Raw genomic sequence first — 12,570 nt, forward strand, 5'->3', positions numbered from 1 at the left:
TCGTACGACTGACTCGGCAATAATCTGAACACAACATGCGGATTTATTGATCTTTTAATCCACGAATCATTGACTCTATGCTGATAGTGAAACTAGACTACGAGTCAGCTGGAGGTCGCTCTGGTTTCAAGCCTTCATCAAAACAGCAGGTTTGTTTAAACGTAGAAAAGTTCATCAGTGCCGCGTACGTCTACCTGCACTGAGAGCGTAGGGCTTGATGTTTCCACTGAACAACTAGAAACTCTCAGCTTTGATCTGGACGCCCATCAGCATCGACGGAGAGGCCGGGACGGTTCAAATAAGCAGCGGGAGGAGATAAAGGACGGACTCGGAGGGGGAGCGGAGACGTCGGGTCCGGACGCCTTTCGACAGGCGAGTTTCTGAAAGCAGCTTTTTAAAACCCACCGAGAGAGACGGGATGAGGGGAGGGAGGGGGAGGGAGGGGGAGGGAGGGGGAAGGAGGGAGGGAGGGGGAAGGAGGGAGGGGGCTCTGAGGTTGGCTTTAAGATTGACGGCGATGGCCTTCAGTTGTTCTCTTCTCGCAGCAGCAGAACAGAACTGTACTCCACGCCGTCCCGCCGTTTCGTCTTCTTCACCTCGCCGCCGGCGCCCAGAAAGGCGCCACGGAGGATCCGGCCGCCTGCAGCGCCGTCGGGCCACAGGCCGCTTTTCATCTGGCGCAGCCGGAGCTTCTGGCCGATCTCCTGCTCGGTGGACCGTGAGCTCGTTAAAAGATGGAAGCCGAGAGCTCCGTTTGCCCAACAGGCTGGTTTTTTTCTTTTCTTACAGAGACCAGCAGCAAAGCGAGCAAAGTCGAGGTCTGCATCGGCTAATGTTAACTATCTGGGGGTGTTTCTGCTCAGCACGCAGCTGATAGATTAAATGTCACGAACGCTCGCATTATTCAAAAATGAAAACGGCAGTCAAAGAAATGTTGGCGTTATTATTGACGATCTACAAACCAGTCAAAGATTTACACCCTCGTCGCTCCAGCAGATCAAAGCGCTCCGACAACCTCCCACAACTTTCCTGGAGAAGATTTGAGTCCAACAACAATCAAATCGAATTCTATTTAAAAAGCTGCTTTTTGTACATTAAGGTGCAATTCGAGGTGCTTCACAGATGATTGACAGGCTGACAATAAAGATAATAAAAAAATTCTAAAAAACACTGAGACCAGGACGATCGAGATCATAGAAATGTAGAAGAGATTAAAAGCTCATGTGACAATAAGAATGCAAAAATAGAGTGAGATAAGATCTAGGAACTAAAAAACAAGAATAAAAAGGAGGACAATGAAATGCAATAAAAAAGATAAAAGTTCAACAGGAGTTATCGGATAAAAATAAGATGCAATTCATAACGCCGCAACAGATTAGCAAGATCAAGGATTCACGAAACTTATAGCGAGGCGGAGGAGGTCAGCTGCAAAGCTCCTGATGCACCTCCCCCTTGTGATCCGTTTTGTCAGTAAATAAATGGATGCGAACACTTTCATCCCCCAGAGGTTTGTTTGTTCTGGTCCGAGTCGGTCGACGAGTCTGTTAACTTTTCACGCCGAGCGAAATCAAAGCAAATCAAAATATATCGCCGCAAACCACATCGTATCTGCAGCGTGTTGGACTACGTGCATATTTCTGTGACAGAAAGACCGCCACGCAATTTAACACAACAGTTGGATTTTGCTTGTAACCGTGGTAACTATCTGGGCAAAACACCAGACGAAACTGTACGAGCTGAATGTTGAATGGGCTTCAAGGAAACGACTGCTCCAGACTTTGGAGGTCAGAACTGCAGCGCAGCTTCAAGGTCTGAAAAACGGTTCTGATAACAGAAGTGTCTTCAGCTGCAATACCAGCGAGTGCCACTAGAGGTCGGCTCCAAAAAGCCTCCGGCTCCATAGACTCCCATTCAACTTCTCTCATCAAATCCAAAGTGAATAAAATGTGTCCATCAGTTATCTCGGTGTTGTTAGCTAAAGTCACTCCTTCTTCTTAGTTTTCTGGAGGTCCATCTGAAAATAATCCCTCATTCATTAGAAAAGAAGATTCAAGAAGACCTGTTTTTGGGGGCGTGTCTGTTTGATTGACAGGCCTGTGGTGCGGTCAGGTTACAGCTATCGGTGGGCGGGACGTAGTATCGTCAGGTTTCCGATCAGATCAGGCTCCTCCCCCAGCTCGTCCACATATGGTCACTTCCTGCTCCAAACCTCTCCGAACTAGCAAAGATGGCGACGGACAGAATCTGAACTGGAGGATTCATAACGCCCACAAACAAACGATGACATCACCGCTGGTCGCAGCTTGATTACACCAAAACACTTAAATAGGTCAAGAAACCAAAAACACGTTCTGACCGCTGCAGATTCTTTTTTTTTATGCAAAAGAAGACGAGCTGCCGTGAGACGACTGAGCAGAACAAGGGAGGTGACACTTTGTGGTCGGGGTCAACTGGAGGTCGGATCACCGACACAAACCGGTTTGTTTTCCTGGATGACCTTTCGGGCTCTTCGCCCGTGAGCTCGGCACACCGGCCGCGTCGACGCACTGATCTTAAGGAGATTAATGAACAGGCTGTATTCTCCAACTGGCGGCTTTACGCTACAGCTTCTCTTCGCCAGGACGACCTCAGCGGTGGTTAGAAGCCGCCAACACTCGTTAAGCAACGTATATCATCCTCCTTCTTTCTTTTTTGGTATTGTTTGTGCAGAGCGGCGTGACTTTGCCGTGAGATAAATGTGTGCATCTTTGATCTCGTGTAAATGCCAAACTGAAGCCTTTTGCGTTTGGATGTGTCTCTTTAAAATGACCTCCTTTAGTACATGCAGAAGCTGCTCTACACAGAATGGATGCTGACATGTAGTCTGACATCAACGTAACAGTAAATAGGCTGCTGCACTCCTCCTTTTTTAGTTTATAGAATATATTCGTCTTTCAATGAAAAATATATAAATCACGATGCTGCCAAATCTTAAATATGCTGACGTGCAATTTCTCCCATGCAGTCCCCCATCAGGAGTACGTCATTTAACTAAACAGCTGTGAATGCTAATGATCATTAACTTGGCATCAAACACTCCTCGTCTGCCACATCATCTGAATAATCCCCCCCCCCCCTCCTCCTCCTCCTCTTGTCCTCTGTTTCACTATCAACACAACCTCTGGCTCACCTCCCTTGTTCCCACCGCTTCATCAAGGTGTTGAGTCAGCAAGCAGCTCCTGCTCTGGATGGATCACTTTACTGAGGCTTTAGGGAGCAATGTGTCAGCTGCTCCGGACACCTTTTCCGACAGGAAGAATGATAGGAATGATGCAGGTGCAATGATTTAGTGAAGGACTGAAAGAATGACAGCAAAAAAAAAAAAAAAAAAAAAACATCTATCCAAGGAGCAGAGCCGAGTTAACAGAGTGAAAGAGGTGATTTATGTGGAAAATCTAGCTGGATTCCAGCGCTGAAAGAAACAGGTGATGAATATATGAGTTGACTGACAGGAAAAGTATTTACATAAGTTGATTAATCATCGAGTCGGCTGGAAAGAAACACTGATTGGTCACAGCTTGTCAAATATGAGAATTTTCTGCAAACTGAATATCTTTGTGTTTTCTTATGTCAAAATTAAAGATGTATCTCTCACTGATGTTACTGGCTCCACTCCAATCCACTTTACTTGCTGTTTGTTATCAGGCACCTTTTTCTGGATTCCTGCAGATAGAGGCCCCTTTTATAGGCGGCGGCGTTACTATAGCGACACAGCATCATGGAAACTCAACTGTAGCTCCTCCTCGAGGTGGACATGTCTCAACCTGATGGACGGCCGAGTCCCACCACTCCATGAATTGTAATAATCTCATAAACTCGCTGAGTTTCTGTCTGGCGCTACCCCGAGAATAAATTTCCCTTTTTTGTTTATAAGTACGGATCTGCAGAACTAATGACGTTCCAATTAGCCCGAGCTGTGCTTCGCATTTAATACGAACACGCAAATGCTGAAGTAAGATGGAGGCCAAAGTAACACGCTTCAAGACTTCCAATTGTTCAGCGTGTTGCTGAAGTTGTGACATTTGAAAAACTTAAAATAACTGATTGAGATAAATCAATAATGAAAATGAGTTTGACGCCTTCTGAAATCCAATAGGACGACTGTATACCAAGTGGTCCAGTGTATACGCTGTGTAATTTAGATGGTTCCTATTCAAGAAAATAACTTGTATAACAACGTAATATTCAGAAGTCGATTCCAGGGAAGGAAATAAGTTGGCCGGCAGTTTGGAAACTCTCTTTTTAAGGCGTCGTGGACTGTACCTTCATTTTCCAGAGCAACTCCTTGTATGCACCTCGAGCCAGCGTGAGTCATCACAACTCCAGCACAGAATAATAAAAAAAAGACTTGACTAGGAAACATTATATGAGGGGGGCATATCATAGCCTTGTAGCAAAGTATAAACATTTCCCAATTACACATTTGAGTTGAGGGGTGGAGGGTGGGGAGGGGAGAAGGGGGGGGGGGTTGTGTCCTCACTAACCTGTTCCTTCTAGATCCTGTAGAAGAAAAAAAAAAGAGAAAAAAGGCCAGAATTTCTGAGGAAATTAAATGGATTATTTCGGCCCTCGGGATACAGTGAGAGAGCAAATCAAAAGTGTTGGCCAAGTGGAAACAGGACGCACGACGTCCCGGCATCAATTCAATTTATCGTGGCTCGTGGTTGTTTGAAATTACAAAAATACTAAGCTAACAGAAGCAGTTATTGCAACTCTTCCCTACGTGTGAGGATTCATTTAATCAGGAGGTGACAGTCTGCCGGAGGGGCTGGAATCAATTTGGACTGTGATGATTATTTATTTCATTTTTTAATTTTTATTTAACCTTTATTTAAGCAGGAAAGTCTCAAATGGAGATCAGAAGTATCTTGTAAGGCGGCAAAATGACAAAAAAAAAAATACCTGAAAAATACTGTACGAGACAGATAACACGAAATATATTTTATCTAGATAAATTCAGAGGTTTGATTTGTTTCCTGCTGCTGCTTCCTTCAAATCAAAAGCTTTACAACGGCAGCTGCTTATTGTATCGTGAAGCGTCTACAGGAGTAGCGATGTATTTTTGTCACAAGAGATGCTAAATAAATATAGCTGGAGGTAATTTACAAGAATAACAGTCACGTTCTTCTGTTGACTACCGTCAACCCATTTCATCGATCTTCACTGTCCTTACATCACATCCCAGTTTCTCTGCCCACGTCACCAGACTTTAAAGAGCATCTTAGAAATTAAATATTAGCACAAACATCTGCTCATTTAAAGTCTGTTTTACGCTCAGATGTAAAGACTTTTTCAGTTTTTTTGTGGGAATCCAACAGAGTTGCTTTCACTTGACTTCACAAACTACGGGTGTCCGTGTCAACTAAACGGTTTTTAAAGTGGGCACAACAACACGGACAAAACGGTCGGAGGTTGTTTCGGCTTCTCAGCCGAACAGTTGACGTGAAAAAAATATATAAAAGACGCAACTGACCGGCAGAGAGCTTTTCAGGACAGATTTGTAACTTGAAGTTTGAAGGTACAACTGTTCAGACAAAAACAACAATAAAGATCTCGAAAAGAAAGAGAAGAACAAAGAAAGGAGAAGAAGAAAGCGTAGGAATAAAAAAAGATGAGGAGGAAGTGAAGAAGGACGAGGAAAAAAAACTAAAAAAAACAAATGTACAAAACGTGGAACAACCGGAGGGAACAAGAAGCTCACAACACATTTCAGGTGAAAACAAAGACATACTTCTTGACTGTGAAACACCAAGGGTGTAAAAAATACCACGTCTCTCGGCGTTGATCTTAAATAAAAAGCGATTTCGCCTTGAACAGCCGCCTGGATCTTTTATGCGTGAGCGATGTAATAAGTGCCGACAGAGAGAAGAGTTCAGTGTGTTGTCGCCAACATGCACGACTCCGTGCGAGAAGAAGCGGCGCGCTTCCTTCAGGGTGGAATTACAACAAATGCGCGACAACTGTTTACTTTCCGTAGCGAAGACGACAATTGTGGTAAAATGATTGCTCTAAATTGTATGCCTGCGAGGGGGGAAGTATGATAAAGAAGGACGTCTGACGCTTGTTTAGTGTCTGGTTTCTTGAATAAATGCATTTCAATCTCTTCTGAAACCACGAGTTTGAAACAATCGCTGTACATCTTGAGCAAAATGGAAAGCCGGCCACGGCGCGATGCAATCGTGGTTTCCTGAATAAGATGGAAAAGGTCATATCAGATTATAAGGACAAAGAGGCCTGACAGATTGCTGGCGAACATTCAGCTTCACATCTGGAAAAAAACTAAAAAACAACGGGAAATCTGAGGGAGGTAAAGGAAGGTGAACTTTGCCGTGTTGCTCTGGCAACGTCTTGTACAGTGGTGCTGAGAACAAACACGACTCCGTCACCTGAAAAGGACTGAAATAATAATAAAATAAAAATTTTTTTTTAAATCACACCATCACACAGAGTGCCTCTGCTGACTTGTCATACGTGATGAATAGAAGTAAAGGTGGAAGGGGCATGCAGTGTGTCAAAATACAACAAAAGAAAAGAAAAAAAAATCACATAAAGCGATATAACAAAGGTAAAAAAAAAAATAATAATAAAAAAAGGTTTGATGCAGTTGTGATACAAAACACAAAGGAAACGAATATTCTGGTTCTACGGCGTGATGGGCTGCCATTCGCCTTTCGTGGTGCATTGTATGATGACAAAATGTCATCAAAGGACCTTTTCTAGCCTGCCATGTCATTTTGTTGGAAATGGAGCGTTTCATTGTGTGATACCTGCGAGGTGCCAAAAAAATGAAACAAACAAGCACAGGACGAGGCAGCGGAGTCATTCAAATGGCAAAAGAAACCAGAGAGCGTAAGCCGAGGCCCTCTGGAGGTTGCCGTGACGACCACGGAAGTTCAATAGACGATTATCGTCTTACAAATAACTGCAATTAAGGGTTTAATTGTCTTTTCCTGTTCATTATATGCGACTATTATCGTATAAACGTTATCATCGTTTAATGACACATAATTGAAATGATGCTCAGTGAAATGCGTCCAGTCGAATGCTAGAAGTTAAAACACATTTCAAGTATCCGGTTGTTTTTATACGGACAAAAAGGTAAATATTCCACCAGCCCAAGCTGCCATGTTCGTTCGTGCCTGCCTAAATCTCAAAGTGAAACGGAGGGTGAATAGATATGGAAAGGGTTTATCCTCTGGAGTGCATGAATATAACTCAGCACGTTACTAGACAAACTACCAGGATATTTCGCCTGTAAAGTCGCCCTGATTTTTTTTTTTGCCTGTAAAAGACGCTAAAAATAGAAAGCTCACGGACTTAACAGTAGAAAAATGGTTTAGCCTCTGTGGTCCATTATCGTGCATAGTAACAGATGGGTACGATCGTAACTGCGATCATTCCTGTGGACGAGTGGAGAGTCGGCCCGGGGGTGCTACGGAAAAGATTGAAGGGCAACGTAAAACAGTAGGGTACATCCTCTGGGGAAAATGAATGTTCACAGCAAAGCTTTAATAAAACGGGTGACTTTACTGTGGGACACCGTTACGCACCAAAGTGTTGGTCAAAGAGATAAATGATAGTCTGGTGATCACTATCAAGTTTCAGTAGGGTTGGCTGACGCAAATAAAAATGCCGATACCAGTACCGATAACAAAACTTAATTTGAAAGAAGTGAAATAAGGCGTTCTTCCCAGTGATTTTATCGGTGTAGGCGCGGCCGCCTCAGTTGAGGTTACATGTGGTAAATGCAGATGAGATTTCGTCCGGCATAAATGTAGAAAAAGTTGCACATTTAGAAAAAAAGAAAAAAGAAAAAAAAAGAGTATAAATTTAGCCGAGGTATCGACGACTTGGCATTTTTTATGATAATAAATTAGTCAGAAGTAATTCAGTCTCAACATTTGGTACCCTGCTTTAAATTTCATGGTATTTTTGTTCCTAGGTGGACACACTCCATCCTGCAGTAATTGTATACTCTAATTTTCTGTCACAAGAGGGCTGTTTTTATTTCTCTCCATAGAACAAAGAACAGCCCTCCTTATGTGAAGGTATTTCCATGTCTCCAGTGTATTCAGATGCTTTTGCCGTCAGTATCAAGAACCGAAGGACAAACAAAGAGGACACGCTGTCCAAAAGGGCCTTTGATGTTCTTTTATAGTCGTACAAAAAAAGAAAAAGTCAAATTGATAGAAGATCCTTTCCTTTGAACAACAAACCGATTAAGGCTCTTAGTACCGCTGAGGATACTACAATGAAAAAATGACAAAAAAAAGAGGACAGCGCAGCAGGCAAAGAGGTTCCCAGTGGACACTTAACTTTATCTCCTCAGCGTGGCTGAGGACGGACAAGAGCGAGGATCAGAGAGTGACAGTTGTCTGTGTTTAAGAGTCCTTGGGTGCTGCTCTTGGTTTAGAGAGTCTAGCAAAGGGTTTAATGACCGCAGCACTTTTTGTCAGTGTCCAACCTGCACGTCCTGCTTCTTCTTCTTCGTTATGTCAGAAAACGATACCAAGAATACACGGCGCTCTCTTCCGCGTGGTGTCATTGCAGTTTTTAAAGGAGCTTCAAAAAATGAGGTCAGTGGCCAGAATACGTTGAGCAACCCTGATCTGGACGAAGACAGTGAGGAAGCATAAATGACAAAAAACTAGGCAGGAATGAACAGAGAAGAAGTGAGAGGAGGAGGAGGAGGATGGAGTTGCAGGGCGAGTCTGACCTTCCCCGCCCAGCAGGAGGTCCGTGCTAAAGACAGAAATCCTGAGGCTGACCTGTCTGCTCGCAGTCCGGCTGCTCTGGCTGTGCTTCTTTTAGCTCGGCTGACACACTGAGAGAGACGGTGGTTCGGACGTTCGGGGACGGAGGTTGGTGTTGTGCTCCGATTTGTTTCTCGGATGTAAACCGTGATTGTTCTTCCTGTTACTGAGAAATGATCAGGTGACACTCCTGCATCACCTGGTCTTATAAATGAGTGCCATGATAATGACAAAAGACTGAAGTAGAGAAATGTAATACGCCATTATGGACACCACGGAGTGACGGTGTTCAACTCCTGTGGTGAACGGATGTAGAAATATATTAAGAGGTTGGTTTAAAGGTCCAACATTGTATAAATTCATGTATGATGAAGCAGATATAGGGGCTAAATAAATACTGTGAAAGTGTTAAAACGCTCAGTCCACGTAGAAATGTACACAGCAAACTGAGCCGTTTGGACTCCCATAAGTTTGTGATGTCACAAACTCGTGCTCATCTCATGTCTGCCCTAAACACGGCCCACTGTCCAACATTTTATGTGGAAGAAAAAACAGAGCTATCAGTCACAAAACCAGAAGACCTGTGATTGGCCTGGCTGGGTGTCACTCAGAAAAGAGTCAGCCAATCAGAAGAGAGGGTTGTTTTTTATCAATGCCTCTTAAAAGACACAGACACAAGACTGCCTCTTCTTGGTAGAGCTCCAGAGAGAAGATACTTTTATGGATATCTTCTTACAGATGCCAATAAAACACTGGAAAAGTCTCAAATGTGGGACCTTTAAGAGGCTTCTGGTAGACTTTAAAATAAGGTGGCACCTTTAGTTTGGTTTCAATACACTGAAGTATGAAGACACAACTGTCCAAATATTGTTATTCATGGTTTGGCCCGCCATACCTCCAAAGAAGGGAATATTTTTGGAGCAGTGGTTCTCAATCTTAATACAAAGCTACTACAGTCACAGCGTGACTTGTGTTTTAAACGATTTAATTTGAATATTTTCAGAGGCTTTGTGATGTAAAACTGTGCAGTATTAATCTACATTTCAAGGGAGATGCATAAATTACAGAAAACAAATGCAATTTGTTTTGCAGAGTTATGTTTGTCTCTTTTCAAACCCCCACTTACAAAAAATATCAAAAATCCCCTTTGAGATTTATGTCACCATGGCCTCGTGGGGGTCCCGGCCCCCCAAAGCTGGGAACAACTGCCTCAGACCACAGCGAGTTTCCAACTTTGTGACATCACTTCATCATGTTGGAACAAGGAAAAAGACTCGTCCCACGACAACAGAGGACCACGAATACGTTGGGTTTTTTTTCTTCCCAGTTTGATGTTGAAAGAAGTTCAGAGCCCTGATCTCAGCCCCCGTCCGGCACCTTCGGGAAGGACGGGAAGGAGCCAGACCTTATCGCACAACCTCAGCAGGTTCTGCTGGGAAGCACCAAACCACCGAAGCGGAGGCTGTTATTGCAGCAGAGTGTCAGGAGTGACATGTTCAACACTCACATGAATGATTCAGGGTCACTTTGGGAGTCCCGCCCCCCCCCTCCAGTTGTTCGAATTCAATTGAGTTAAAAATATAAACTACATTTACTTCAACTATTTCATTTTTGTTTCTTTTAAAGCTTTTATTGTGGTGCCATTTTGAGAGGTTTCCAAAAAACCCACCTTTAGACCCCCCATAGATTCATCGCTACACCCCCCAAACAACTGATCTTTGATTCTGTTTCTCACAGACACGCGTTCGTCCAGACTAGTCGAAAAACAGGCACATAAAGCAAAGGCCAAGCGGCGGAGGTGAACGTGCTCCACGAGACGGAAAGGTGAACGTCATGTTTCTGAAAGGGTAAAAAAAAGAAGAAAAAAAAAAAAGAGCTACAGTCCAACAAACATGCAGCGTACGTTCCCAGTGGCACGCCACCTTTGTGCCACGGTGCTCTGGGATGAAACAAAAGAATACAAAAAAAGAAATAAAAGAAAATGAAGAGGAGGAGGCTCACGCGACATCCTCACGTCCTCTCTCGTTCCCATCAACAGCTCGACAACACACGCTAGCTGCTCGGCTGCAGCCTCTGGCAAAGTGACTCAGACAAAGGAAGCTTTCAAAGCGAAAAACGGAGTGATCGGTGCAGGCAGGCGCAAAAACACTGATCGTTTCATAGCTCATCTGTGAATATGTGAGATTTTAAATAATAATAATGATAAAAATAAACATTAATGAGGGGGTATTATCGAAAGCACATATTTTCTTGAATTAAGTACAATGAGGAGAATTCCTACATGATTAATGCATCTTAAAAATCATTCTGACAGCATTAGTTAAATGAAATAATGGTAGTGAAAATCGCTGCAGTCAATGTTTTTCGTAGACTACCACTATAACATGTTAAAAACAGGGATTATTTTAAAGAATACATATATGAGGTGCAATCAAAAACATTCAGAGACGGTTCCTTCCTGAGTTTATATCCCAAGTAGGGCTGGGAATCTCTTTCATTATTTGTCTCCATTGAAATGTTGCATGTTTCATCAGAAGTAAAAACATAATCGATGGCCTTTTAGATAATCGATGGCCTTTTAGGTAATCGATGGTCTTTTAGATAATCGATGGTCTTTTAGGTAATCGATGGCCTTTTAGGTAATCGATGGCCTTTTAGATAATCGATGGCCTTTTAGGTAATCGATGGCCTTTTAGGTAATCGATGGCCTTTTAGGTAATCGATGGTCTTTTAGATAATTGATGGCTAAAGCCCAAAATAACAGCGACTACGACACGTGCGGCTGCGGGGAAACGAGGCGAAGCCACGCGGCCCTCCTCCCTCCTCCTTCCTCCCTCCTCCCGCCGCCACTCCAGAGGCTCTCCGACTCCAAACAGCGGCAGCAGAAACAGTACGCTCCTTCCACCCCTCAGCCTATCGCTGGTAAATTAGAATAGAGTGCTCACTTCAAAAGAAATCTCAACCGCACTGAAATGAACTGACCTTTTCGATTGGGAGTGCGAGTCAAAGCGGGGAGAGGGAGAGTTTGGCTCAAGGCCGTCCTCTCTTTTAACTATTATCTGACTGCTTGAGCTCCGGCTGAGACAAATGGTGTTTGGAAGATGAGGCTTTGTTGTCGCGGCAACCAGAAACATCCAAGGTTCGTTTTACTGGTCCGCCAGTTAGAAGTCACCTTAAGTAAAAAGTCACGGTAGCTCTCGGGGGATGTAAAAGCTATATTTTGATGCTATTAGCCTCCCTTATTCTTCTTATTGTTGATTCTCCGCAGGCCCCAATCACAGCTAATAAAGGAAATGAAGATCCCGCGGCTAACACGGTTATTGTAGCTCGCCGTACACAGTTAGAAAAGGATTTTTTTACCACTAAATAGACATGTCTGCTTGTAAACTACTTTTTACCTGTTTAACCGTCTCAGTTGAAGAATTTTTTAGAGGAGCATCCAATATTTAACAGGGAAACAACAAGTGGTAAACTGGCAGTGACATCACTCATTGGTTTGTGAACGGCCGTTATGAAGCCTCGACTTCGGTTTATTTTATAATTAGCAGCGGGATGAGTTGGACCACCAGTTGGAGCAAATTTTTCAGACCTGGAAGCTACGTCCACTTTTATATACAGTTTGCGGGAAAAACATAAAAATGAAAGAAAAATCAGCGCGCTAACTCTCAATATTAGAAAGGACTGAAACATTATACATTACGGATCACTTTTTTATTTGAATGTTTTTAGGATCCAATGCTATCAATCACATTTTATTACAGAATGTGATCAAAGCAAA

General features: G+C 43.3%; 1 protein-coding gene across 1 annotated transcript in view; it reads right to left on the bottom strand.

Annotated features, from left to right (window-relative positions):
- slc36a1 (solute carrier family 36 member 1) overlaps positions 1 to 12,570 on the bottom strand; it is a 32,394-nt gene that overhangs the window by 3,854 nt on the left and 15,970 nt on the right. The window lies entirely within an intron of this gene.

The sequence above is a fragment of the Brachyistius frenatus genome, unplaced genomic scaffold, assembly GCF_029030835.1.
Source record: "Brachyistius frenatus isolate BFR_SWC_R1_liver_20210118 unplaced genomic scaffold, ASM2903083v1 Contig_89, whole genome shotgun sequence".
Lineage (NCBI taxonomy): Eukaryota > Metazoa > Chordata > Actinopteri > Embiotocidae > Brachyistius > Brachyistius frenatus.